The 13,769-nt window shown below is 39.7% G+C and overlaps 1 long non-coding RNA gene across 1 annotated transcript in view; it reads left to right on the plus strand.

The window, feature by feature from the left end:
• LOC114199969 (uncharacterized) overlaps window positions 1-13,769 on the plus strand; it is a 21,424-nt gene continuing 7,655 nt past the window's right edge. The window contains exon 1 of the long non-coding RNA XR_003607376.2: window positions 1-153. This is a non-coding gene — a long non-coding RNA (uncharacterized LOC114199969). The remainder of the gene's footprint in view (window positions 154-13,769) is intronic.

Genomic DNA, 13,769 nt, shown 5'->3' on the forward strand with positions numbered 1-13,769 from the left:
GTCAGAAAAAGCTAGAAAAACCTACTATAAAATCTTGCTACTTGAAGAGTGACTAAGCAGCATCACAACCTCTGGGAGCCCCTTAGAAATGTACACTCCGGCTCCACCCTAGGACCTGCTGCCTGGGAATCTGTGTTGTAACAAGAGACCCAGGTATTTCTTGTATATTCGCTGAAGGTAAAGAAGCCCTGCTCTAATGCTGGCTGTGTTCTGCCTAATTACACGTGCCCTGCACAGAGTATTCTCAAAATGTGGGGGAAGAGGAGAAGTGAATGTAGTTGGAAAATGATGCTCAAATGATCTGCTCCCCAGGTTCCTTTAAGTTGACTTCCCTACAGAGTAACTCAGAGAAATGGCTCCCTGTCTTTCCTTTTTCTTCTTTTCCTTTTTTGGGACTGAACGGTGATTTTTTTTTTTTTTTTCTGATTAGCTGATTTTACACACACATACTCTATACGCACACATTTCCAGTTTCTCTTGAAAAAAACTGGAAAATCTGACAACACGAGGCTAACATTTCTATAGGGCAGCAATCAGCTGGAGCTGGGTACAGTCCATGCCCTGTGGGCAGAGCACTGAACCTCAGTCCTCGCCTCTCCCCCGCACAGTCTGCTCATACACAGTACTTGCCTGCTCACTGAGAGCACTCAATTTTGTGATCCCTGCGATATATTATCCTGATTTTAAATCTTTCTTCATGGATCTTAATCTGTGGTCATTAGATCTTCTTTGGACTTTCCTACTGAGAATGATTAAAAAAAAAAAAAAAAAAGGCTCTGCACCAGCAACAGAATTTAGTAAAAGTGTTATCATCTCAACCATGACAAAAATATATGGCTCTGGATCTCCTGCTGCTTAATTGTCTTCCTCGGTTTTTATACTGCTGACTCCGATTCTGCTTCTAAGAAAGTGGGACCCAGACTTTTTGCCATTGTCTTATGATTATTCCTCAATTCTTCTTAATGGGGTTTTGGTCTTCCTAAATATGTGCCATTGCCTTGCCTCTTCAGATGTTCATCCCATCGTTTTATTTATTTGATCAGAGACTAGTTTGTTGTTCTGAGAGGACAAATTAATGTAATATCAATTTAGTATACTCAGAGGGCCTCAGGCTGTGGAATGGACCAGCCTTGACAGGGATGCAGTATTGGAGAGTAGTTACAAATGTCCTTAGAAAGCATTTGGGGTATGAATTGGGTCAGAGTGAGACACACAGAATGAAAAGTTCTGAATTCCCTCCTGTGAATAATCATTTCCTCATTGTAATGGGTTTAGCTTAGTGCTCCCTTCTATAAGAAAGATGTTTCTGGTTGTGTGTAATTGAAGACCAGATTCAAATTGGCAACGAAGGAAATTTACTGGCTCACAGAGTCAAAAAGTGCAGCATAATCAGATCAAGGCTCCAGTTCTACTTCTCTTTTGAGTCTGTCAGCTCTGCCCCTCTCAGTATCTGCTTCATTTTTAGACTTGCATCCTATATAGTAAATAAGTAGCTACCTTGTTGCTAAGAACAAGGAAATTTCCCAGAAATCCTCACAAAAATCTTATATCCATCCCTCGTCAGCACTGGGCCATTTGCCCATCCTTGAATGATTCAGGGTAGCCAACATGACCAGTCAGAGCTAACCAGGGCTTACTCTTTATTAGCTCATCCATACTGCATGGCTGAATGGGTGGGGTAGGGAAAACTAGTCCAGTGTCCAGAAAGCTGGACAGAGACACCTTCTTTAGAAGTTATACAGCCAGGAAGAAGCTTCATTAATTATGACCATCCTCTCAGTTGCTACCTCACATATAGAAAAAAAATACTTTGTATGGTAGCCCTTCTTTTCTTTCATGAGGATGAAACATTGATCATAAAAGGATAAGTACTGGTTATACTGACAGGCTGCCACAGCAAAATGCTGTAGACGGGGAAGCTTGAACAATAGATACTTATTTTCTCACAGTTCTGGGGGCTGGCAAGCCCAAGAGTAGCATGCCAGCGGTTGGGTTCTGGTGGCTTGCAGACGGCCACCTTTTTGCTGTGTCCTCACATGGCAGAGAGAGAGAGAAAGAGAGAGACAGAGGGAGAACTCTCTCATCCTCTTCTTCTAAGGTCCTAATCCTACCAGATTAGGGCACTACCCTTTTGACTTCATTTACCCTAAATTCACTTCTAAAGATCCTGTCTTTGGAAAGTCGCATTGGGCATTAGGGCTTCACCATATTAATTAGAGGGGGGACAGCCTGAGTATATAGCAGTGCCCAAATGTTAACCATTGCCCAAGTATTTTTTGAGCATCTGTTCTGTACTCAGGCTGGACCAGGCATTGTGATCATTGGGAGTGTGGTGGGATGGGATGAAATACTCACTGAGAAGGCAATCATAAACTAGAACAGACGCTGTGAGATAGAAGAAATGCTGAGGGAACTCCAGAGTGGCAGGGATCAATGAAGAGTAGAATGGCTCAAAGCTTTATGGAGGAGTTGAGGCCTAAGCTAGTATTTGGAGTCAGTGAAAGAAAATAAGAACTATGTGACAGGATAAAAATCCAGACTAGGAGGGTAGCAATGGGGATGGAGGGAAAGGGTCAGGTACCAGAGAGGTCTTACAAAACAGAGCGAGAAAACTTTCTAACTGACTGGCATGGAGAGGACTTCATAACTGAGGCAAGGAGTGAATGGGTGAGGAGAGTGGTTCTTTCAACAGAGATCAGAAATTCCAGAAGGAAGGAAGGTATGGGGAGTGGGGTGAGGTGCATGGGGAAAGATGAGGAGTTCTTTTTAGAAATAACAGCTTTTAAAAGCTGGAGAATTTACTAAGTAAAATATCTGTGATGTCATTGAGCATAAGGGCAAGGAGATGAGAAAAAGTAGGACTGGAGATGATAGATATTCGAATCATTATCATAGGGTTGCTAGTTGAAGCTAAGGAAATGAGTGATCTATTTGAGCAAGTATGTAGAGAGATGTATGGAAAGAAAAGAGCTAATAATCATCATGACCCTGAAGGATCTAGCAATAGCACATGGTGTAATGGTGTACGACTATTGAAAATTTAATGGATTTATTTCTGATTTTCTCAGGGTATACACAGCACTTAGTGTTATGTAAAAGGAACATTTGTTTGTCGGTTTGATGACTGAATAGATGAATGTTAGAAGTTGAAAATCCAAAATGCCTACTGTGCACCAGAGCTGTTTTAAGATCAGGTAGCTTCCCCACTTCCATTTAATTGATTGTTGTGATCATTATTTATGACTTACATTATTTATGACTTATGGATGAGCTAAAATGTTTCTCCCAACCCACGAAGGGGTTAATTAGCTCGGTGTTCAGAGGCGTCATCCGACTGTCATACTAGTCCAAGTATATTCACTGAGGCACTCCCAGTGGGCGGGGATCCTGGAAGAGCACTGTGCTGGGACCTAGTTTTCCCCCTTGTTAGCAGGTCCTTTCTCCTGGGCCTACCTCTGCCTTCCCTTTGCAGTTCTGCTCTCATGGGCCTTTCTCCCCATACGAGCCGCTGCTGCTAATGACCGGGTTCACCTTTGTGCAGACGATGTGGAGTGGTCTTTCTTTGAATTTCCTACTCCTCCCTTTGGAGCTCAGAGCTGCTCCAAACTGAACCCAATATTTTAGATCCTCGAACATCTTCTCTTCTAGCAGTATTTGCCAATCTAGTGTCTAGTTCTTGTGGAGTCCTGGTGTGGAAGAATGAATTTTATGCTACCTTGGGGCTTTCTGAAGACAAAGCCTCGGTTCAGATGAGGAGCTAATAAATAATATGTGCAGTGTTATAATAAAATTCTAGGACTTTAAATCCAGACAGTCTTGGATGTAAATCATTAGGCTTTAATTTGACATGTGTGTCATTTGGGACAGCTGCTCACCCTTCTTGAAAACAGTTTCCCCAACTAAAGGTAAGTGTGACATCTGTCTTTGAAAGTGGCTGTAAGGATAAACAAGGTAGATGAACATAAAGAGACCTTGCACAGTACCTGGCATATCGCAGGAGCTTCATAGGATGGTATTTTGTGTGACAGGCCAAAGCAAAATACACGTGTGCCATTTCTCCACTTCACAAATCACCCTGCATGGGCTTATGAGGAAGAAGATTAAGGCAGACAGACATACAATCTTTCCCCTAAGGTAGGGAATATATACTCCAGGTTCTACCTGGTCAGAGCTTTTCGATTTCTATGATGTTATTTTGTTAGCTAGTGCTTCAATGTACTGAAGAATCGTACCTTAGAGAACTAAACAAGTTAATAGACTTTCCTTAAACTGGAGCAATTTTCTTCTCCTCTATTGAATCAAGAAAGCTGTCAAAGAAGCATAGAATGGTGGAGATAATACCCTAAGGTAACAAAACTCCATTATGTTGTATTCCGTTAGAACTGAGCCAAAGGTATTTCGGAAAGAAATTTCACTGTGAAATAAGAGGGGATTGTAGCCTGAACTTTGTACTGTGTTTTTCTCCAGGTTTTTCTATTGTGTACCTTAGTAGCGTTGTCCCAAATGGAAATATCCCGGGTTCACTTTTTACTCTTGAGAGAATCTAGTGTTAACACTAAATTGGAGATTATCTTTAAAGTAAACAACATTAAGGCGAACAGAGAAATATTCAGCTTCCCTTCGAAGGAACATTTTGACTTGCCTATCATCTTCCTCCCTCCGTTTATGTAAGCCAGAGTCAGTGGTATCTTTCCCATAAATAAGCAGGCAGGTGACTTCGCAGCTGCTCTTGAGTAAGAGCCAGATCTTTTTAGAAGTTTTATTCTCTTCTGACTCCAACCAACCAAGGCTCAGCTACTCTATGAATTAATGTTTGTTGTCCTAACTTTAAGAAACCAAATATATTCCTTATTTACTAGTCACATCCTGAAATGTTTTAGATCTATATCTTAGCATTAGGAGTATATATTAAAATTGTTCAATGCTATAGGTGAAAATACACATCTTCATGCTAGAATTGGGAAGATTCTTTTTTTTTTTTAAGATTTTATTTACCCAATTTGACAGCGAGAGAGGGAACACAAGCAGTGGGGGTGGGAGAGGGAGGAGCAGGCCTCCCGCTGAGCAGGGAGCCCGATGTGGGGGTCAATGTGGGGCTCGATCCCAGGACCCCGGGATCATGACCTGAGCCTAAGGCAGAGGCTTAACGACTGAGCCACCCAGGAGCCCCTAGAATTGGGAAGATTCTAATTACCTTGAGCAAGAAAGAGACTTTTACCTAAATAACCAAATCAATCCCAAATTGCATCTAGGCACACCTCATTTTATTGCACTGTGCTTTTTTGCACTTTGTGGATACTTTGGTTTTTTTACAGATTGAAGTCTGGTGGCAATCTTGTGTCAAGCAAGTCTTTCTGGGCCATTTTTCCAACAGCATTTGCTCACTTTGTGTCCCTGTGTCACATTTTGGTAATTCTCCCCATATTTCAAACTTTTTCATTATTATATTTGTTATGGTGATCTCTGATCAGTGATTTTTGATGTTGCTGTTAAAATTGTTTTGAGACAGCATGAACCACACCCCTGTAAGACCATGAATTTAAGTGATAAATGTGTGTGTTCCGACTGCTTCACTGATGGGCCATTCCCCATCTCCCTCCCTCTCTCCTTGGGCCTCCCTATTCCCTGAGACACAACAGTATTGAAAGGAGGCCAATTAATAACTCTGCAATGCCCTCTTAGTGTTCAAGGAAGAGTCACATGTCTCTCACTTTAAATCAAAAGCTAGAAATAAATAAAGCTTAGTGAGGAAGGCACCTCAAAAGCTGAGATAGGCCAAAAGATTGGCCTCTTGTGCTAAACAGTTGTCCAAGTTATGAATGCAAAGAAAAGGTTCTGGAGGGAAATTAAAAGTGCCATTCCAGTGAACATGTGAATGATAAGAAAGTAAAATAGCCTATTGTTGATATGGAGAAAATTTTAGTGGTTAAAGATAAGACCAAATTAGCCACAACATTCCCTTAAGTCAAAACCTAATCCTTTAATTCTATGAAGTCTGAGAGAGGTAAGGAAACTACAGAAGAAAAGTTTGAAGCTAGCAGAGTTTGGTGCATGAGGTTTAGGGAAAGAAGCCGTCTCCATAACAGTAAAAGTGCAAGGTGTAGCAGCAAGTGGTGATGGAGAAGTGGCAGCATGTTATCTAGAAGGTTTAGCTAAGATACTTAATGGAAGTGGCTACACTAAACAACAGATTTTCATTGTAGATGAAACAGTTTTATACTGGAAGAAGAGGCCTTCTAGGACTTTCATAGATGGAGAGGAGAAGTCAAGCCTCAGAGCTTCACAGCATAGGCTGACTCTCTTATTAGGGGCTAATACAGCTGGTGACTTTAAATTGACACCAATGCTCATTTACCATCCTGAAAATCCCAGGGACCCAAACAGTTATGCTAAATCTATTCTGCCTGTGCTCTATAAATGGAATAACAAAGCCAGGAAGAAATATATTTTGTAACACTGTAGCTGCCATAGATAGTGATTCCTCTGATGGATCTGGGCAGTCAGTTGAAAACCTTCTGGAAAGAATTCATCATTTTAGATGCCATTAAGAACATCTGTGATTCATGAAAAGAGGTAAAAGTATCAACATGAATAGGAGTTTGGAAGAAGTTACTCCATCCCTCATGGATGACACTGAGGGGTTTAAACTCCAGTGGAGGAAGGAACTGCAGATGTGGTGGAAAGAGCAAGAGAACTAGAATTAGAAGTGGAGCCTGAAGATGTAACTGAATTGCTGCAACCTCATGATAGAACTTGAACAGATGAAGAGTTGCTTCTTATGGATGAGCAAAGAAAGTAGTTTCTTGAGATACAATCTGCTCCTGGTGAAGATGCTGTGAAGACTGCTGAAATGACAATAAGAGTTTTAGAATATCATGTGACTTAGTTTATAAGATAGCAGCAGGGTTTGAGAGGATTGATTTCAATTTTGATAGTTCTACCATAGATAAAATGCTATCAGACAGCCTCACATGCTACAGAGAAATCATTTGTGAAAGGAAGAGTCAATTGATGTGGCAAACTTCATTGTTGTCTTATTTTAAGAAATTGCCACAACCAAGGGTGCCTGGCTGCTCAGTTGGTAGAGCATGTGACTCTTGATCTTGGGGTTGTGAGTTTGAGCCCCACTTTGGACAGAGAGTTTACATTAAAAGGAAAAAAAAAGAAATTACAACAACCACCCCAATCCTCAGCAACCACCACCCAGATCAGCAGCCATCAGCCCCCCACCAGCCAAAAGAGTACAACTTGCTGAAAGCTCACATGATGGTTAACGTTTTCTGGCAATAAAGTATTGTTTCATTAAGATATACGTGTTGTTGGGGTGGCTGGGTGGCCCAGTCAATTGCACGTCTGACTTATAATCTCAGGTTTGTGAGATCTAGCCCCCTTGTCAGTCTCTGTGCTGGGCATGGAGCCTTTTAAGATTCTGTCTCTCTCCCTCTGCCCCCCACCTCCAGCCCTGCTGCTCAGGCTTTCTCTCTCTAAAATAATTAAGTCTTTTTTTTTTAATATTTTATTTATTTATTAGAGAGAGAGTGAGAGAGAGAGAGCATGAGAGGAGAGAGGGTCAGAGCGAGAAGCAGACTCCCCACTGAGCAGGGAGCCTGATGCGGGACTCGATCCTGGGACTCCAGGATCATGACCTGAGCCGAAGGCAGTTGCTTAACCAACTGAGCCACCCAGGCGCCCTAAAATAATTAAGTCTTAAAAAAAAAAAGGTATACACATTGTTTTTTTAGACACAATGCACACTTATAGATTACAGTATAGTGTAAACATAACTTTTATATGCATTAGGATACCACAACATTTATTTGACTAGCTTTATTGCAATATTCACCTTATTGAAATGGTCTGTAACTGGACTTGTAGGATCTCCAAGGTATTCCTATAGCTTGATTATGTGGCATTCTGAAAGCAAGGTCTCACCTGAATTTCATCCCTGTTGAATAAGAGGTGGGGTGGTTGACTATTTGTCTGGAAGAAATTACAGAAGTTGTGGGAAAGTCTCATTTTTCTTGATTAAGAATGAAGAAACTGAGGTCTGGAGAGTTCACTAGTAGTTACACTGGGACCACCTAGCTAGAGGAAGACTGGGATCAAGGATTCTTGATTCCTGACACAGTGTGCTTTCTAAAACATCATGGTTATTGGATGATATCATGGCTAGCTTTAAAAGAACATGATGAAAAAAATTTAAAAAAATAGAAGACCATGGTGAGCTTTTACTGTTTTCAAATAAAGTAGTGGCCTACATAGGACCTATATACTATTTTCTAGAGTGAAATTCAATTGTGTAAGTTTTAGGCTATAGTACTGGTTTAAGTATAGGGAAATTATAAATTTTACAACAATATAAAATCTTGAAGTCCAGAGCCTGAAACAAGGCTATGGTATTTTAATTCAATTATATCTGCTACTCTGAATAGAAAGGTATTGCTGGAAGAGGAGTTTCATTTTTTTTTTAAAGTTTTTACTTTTTTATAAGTAATTACTACACCCAATGTGGGGCTTGAACTCACAACCCCGAGGTCAAGAGTCACATGCCCCACCTACTGACCAGCCAGGTGCCCCAAGGGTCTCGTAGATTAGGAAGCAGGAAATGAGCAACAGAATACACATTCTTCTCCACGTGCACATGGAACAGTCTCCAGAATAGACCACATACTGGGTCACAAATCAGGTCTCATCTGGTAGCAAATGATTGGGATCATTCCCTGCATATTTTCAGACCACAATGCTTTGAAACTGGAACTCAATCACAAGAGGAAATTTGGAAAGAACTCAAATACATTGAGACTAAAGAGCATCCTACTAAAGAATGAATGGGTCAACCAGGAAATTAAAGAAGAATTTAAAAAATTCATGGAAATAAATGAAAATGAAAACTGTTCAAAACCTTTGGGATGCAGCAAAGGCAGGCCTAAGAGGAAAGCATATAGCAATTCGAGCCTTTCTCAATAAACAAGAAGGGTGTCAAATACACGACCTAACCTTACACATAAAGGACCTGGAGAAAGAACAGCAAATAAAGCCTAAACCCAGCAGGAGAGGAAAAATAATAAAGATCAGAGCAGAAATCAATGAAATAGAAACCAAAAGAACAGTAGAACAGATTGACGAAACTAGGAGCTGGTTCTTTGAAAGAATAAGATTGATAAACCCCTGGCCAGACTTAACAAAAAGAAAAGAGAAAGGACCCAAATAAATAAAAACTAGAATGAAAGAGAAGAGATCACAACCAACACCAAAGAAATACAAACAATTATAAGAAGATATTATGAGCAACTATATACCAGTAAATTAGGCAATCTGGAAGAAATGGATACATTCCTAGAGATGTATAAACTACCAAAACTGAAATAGGAAGAAATAGAAAACCTGAACAGACTCATAACCAGGAAGGAAATTGAAGCAGTAATCAAAAATCTCCCAACAAACAAGGGCTCAGGGCCAGATGGCTTCCCAGGGGAATTCTACCAAACATTTAAAGAAGAATTAATATCTGTTCTTCTGAAGCTGTTTCAAAAAATAGAAATGGAAAGAAAACTCCCAAACTCTTTCTATGAGGCCAGCATTACCTTGATCCCAAAACCAGACAAAGACCCCACCAAAAAGGAGAATTACAGACCGATATCCCTGATGAACATGGATGTAAAAAAATTCTTACCAAGGTACTAGTCAATAAGATCTAACAGTACATTAAAAGGATCATTTACTATGATCAAGTGGAACTTATTCCTGGTCTGCAGGGGTGGTTCAACATCTGCAAATCAATCAATGTGATACACTACATTAATAAAAGAAAGAACAAGAACAATATGATCCTCTCAATTGATGCTGAAAAAGCATTTGACAAAGTAAGCATCCTTTCTTGATTAAAATTCTTCACAGTGTAGGGATAGAGGGTACATACCTCAATATCATAAAAGCCATCTATGAAAAGCCCACAGTGAATATTATTCTCAATGGGGAAAAACTGAGAGCTTTTCCTCTAAGGTCAGGAACACGACAGGGATGTCCACTATCACCACTGTTGTTCGACATAGTACTAGAAGTCCTAGCCTCAGCAATCAGACAACAAAAAGAAATAAAAGGCATCCGAATCAGCAAAGAGGTCAAACTCACTCTTCACAGATGACATGATACTTTATGTGGAAAACCCAAAAGACTCCACCCCAAAATTGCTAGAACTCATATAGGAATTCAGCAACATAGCAGGATATAAAATCAACGCACAGAAATCAGTTGCATTTCTATACACTAACAATCAGACGAAAGAGAAATTAAGGAGTCGATCCCATTTACAATTGCACCAAAAACCATAAGATACCTCGGAATAAACCTAACTAAAGAGGCAAAGGATCTGTACTCAGAAAACTGTAGAACACTCATGAAAGAAATTGAGGGAGACACAAAGAAATGGAAAAACGTTCCATGCTCATGGATTGGAAGAACAAATATTGTTAAAATGTCTATGCTACCTAGAGCAATCCACACATTCAGTGCAATCCCTATCAAAATACCATCCACTTTTTTCACAGAGCTGGAACAAATAATCCTAATATTTGTATGGAACCAGAAAAGACCCTGAATAGCCAGAGGAATGTTGAAAAAGAAAGGCAAAACCAGTGGCATCACATTTCTGGACTTGAAGCTGGATTACAAAGCTGTAATCATCAAGATAGTATGGTACTGGCACAAAAACAGACACACAGATCAATGGAACAGAGAATCCAGAAATGGACCCACAACTCTATGGTCAACTAATCTTCGACAAAGCAGGAAAGAATATCCAATGGAAAAAAGACAGTGTCTTCAAAAAATGGTGTTGGGAAAATTGGACAGCCACATCCAGAGGAATGAAACTGGACCATTTCCTTACACCATACACAAAAATAGACTCAGAATGGATGAAAGACCTAAATGTAAGACAGGAATCCATCAAAATCCTAGAGGAGAACATAGGCAGCAACCTCTGTGACCTTGGCCACAGCAACTCATTTCTAGACACATCTCCAAGGCAAGGGAAACAAAGGCAAAAATGAACTATTGGGACTTCATCAAGATAAAAGGCTTTTGCAACAGAAAAACAAAACAAGACAAAAAACAGTCAACAACACCAAAAGAGAACTGACAGAATGGGAGAAGATATTGGCCAATGTTATCAGATAAAGGGCTAGTATCCAAAATCTATAAGAATTTATCAAACTCAACACCCCAAAACCAAATAATCCAGTCAAGAAATGGACAGAAGACATGAACAGACATTTCTCCAAAGAAGGAATCCAAATGGCCAACAGACACATGAAAAAGTCCTCAACATCACTCGGCATCAGGAAAATGCAAATCAAAACCACAATGAGATACCACCTCACACCAGTCAGAAATGGCTAAAATTAACAACTTAGGAGAAAACAGATGTTGATGAGGATTCAGAGAAAGGGGAACTCTTACACTGTTGGTGGGAATGCAAGCTGGTGCAGCCACTCTGGAAAACAGTACGGAGGTTCCTCAAAAAATTAAAAATAGAGCTACCCTATGACCCAGCAATTGCACTGCTAAGTATTTATCCAAAGGATATAAAAATAGTGACTTGAAGGGGCACTTGCACTCAATGTTCATAGCAGCAACATCCACAATAGCTAAAATATGGAAAGAGCACAGATGTCCACCAACAGATGAATGGATAAAGAAGATGTGGTATATATATATATATATATATATATATATATATATATATATATATACACAATGGAATACTACTCAGCCATCAAAAAATGAAATCTTGTCATTTGCAATCATGTGGATGGAACTAGAGGGTATTATGCTAAGAAAAATAGGTCAATCAGAGAAAGACAATTATCATATGATCTCACTGATATGTGGAATTTAAGAAATCAAATGGAGGATCACAGGGGAGGAGAGGAAAAAATAAAACGAGATGAGATCAGGGAGAAAAACTATAAGAGACTCTTAATCACAGGAAACAAACTGAGGGTTGCTGGAGGGGAGGGAGGTGGGGGGATGGGGTAACTGGGTGATGGACATTAAGGAGGGCACGTGATGTAATGAGCACTGGGTATTATATAAGACTGATAAATCACTGACCTCTATCTCTGAAACTAGTAATACATTATATGTTAATTAATTGAATTTAAATTTAAAAAAAGGAAGCAGGAAATGGAACATCAGAAAAGTCAGATGACTTGTTCAAGTTCATTCAGCCACTTAGTGTCTGTGGACCAGAACTTAGGTTTCTTACCTCCCAGATGAGTGCTCACCTCCCACAGTATCTCATCAGGAAAAAAAAGGGTGGTGGGAAGGGAATATTTCCTTTGATCTATAGTGATTTTACAGTTCAGGACTAAATCTGCTCTATAAAGTGAGGAATAGCTAACTGTATTTCCTCTAAATAGATAGCTTTTTCTTATAGGCATTACATTGTTACCCTGTTTAGTTTTTTGGAGGAAAAGAAGTTGTTATGGGTTGAATTGTGTCTCCTAAAAAGATAGATTGAAACTCTAATCCGCAGTATCTCAGAATATGACTTTATTTGGAACAGGGTCATTGCAGATGTAATTAGTTAATATAAAGTCATCCTGGAGTAGGGTGGGCCCTTAATCCAGCATGACTATGTCTGTAGAAGATGAGGAGAGACTCAGGAAAAATCCATAGGAAGAGACGGATAATACTGGGAGAAGATGGCCATTAGATAAACAAGGGAGAGATTCCAGTGATGCACAAGTCAAGCACTGCCGAAGTTTGCCAGCCACCACCAGAAGCAAGAAGAGGCAAGGAAATGTCAGCTTCTACAGACTTCAGAAGGAACATGCCATGATTTTGTACTTCTAGCCCCCAGAACTGTGAGAGAATAAATCTCAGTTGTTTTAAGTCTCCTGGTTTGAAGTATTTTGTTGAGGCAGCCAGTAGGAAACTGATACCAAGGACAATGTAATGAGGGAATTTATTGGGCTTTTCCTGATCAGTCTGCTCAAGGCACTCAAAAAAACTCACCAGCCTGAGGCATTTGTCCACTGCTTCCCTTACACAGCATGCACTCCTATGTCTCTTTCTTCACAGGGGTTTCCTAAAGTTGACTCTGCAAATAGAAGGAGGAAGAGTAAGGGGAGAGGGTATTTTCTCCTTTGCTTTTGTAATTTGGGAATTAACAGTTTTGGAAGAGAATGTGTGTGTGATTTTGTTGTTTGGGTTCCAGGTATGCCTTTATAGGCTGCCAGCATCCTTGTTTACATGATGCGTGTGCTGTATCTTAGTTTCCTGTTATTTTCCTGTTGTCCTAAACATCTTGAGTACTACATTTTGGGATTCAGATCTGTCAAGAGGTGTAGATTATAAAAGTGTGTCTTACGTTTGAAGGTAGAAATGTTGATTTCCTTAAAAAAAGCAAAGCAGAAACTGGCTGCTTATTCTAGCAGTTTTTTTTTTTTTGCATTTCTATCATTATTTAAACTATTAATTCATTAGAGAAAAATTATCTAATAAGTAAAAATTCCTATATTCAGTAAGGATCAGATGGCTTCTCCTTTTGGCAAAAATTCATGTCATCTAAAGTGCAATAATTTGCTTTCAACCATTGTATCGACACTGTCAGACTTATGTTAGGACAATATGTTTATATAATCTTTCACATCCTTCTGTTCACTGGTAAGACTGTTTTGTGTAACTAGTAAATAGATCTCTAAATTATACAAAGATGTTTTAACTCACTATTTTAACTTTATTAATGTTCCCAGAGAGCTACC

Source organism: Eumetopias jubatus, unplaced genomic scaffold (genome assembly GCF_037043125.1).
Source record: "Eumetopias jubatus isolate StellerSeaLion01/CBP00866 unplaced genomic scaffold, mEumJub1_p1.0 scaffold_5, whole genome shotgun sequence".
NCBI lineage: Eukaryota > Metazoa > Chordata > Mammalia > Carnivora > Otariidae > Eumetopias > Eumetopias jubatus.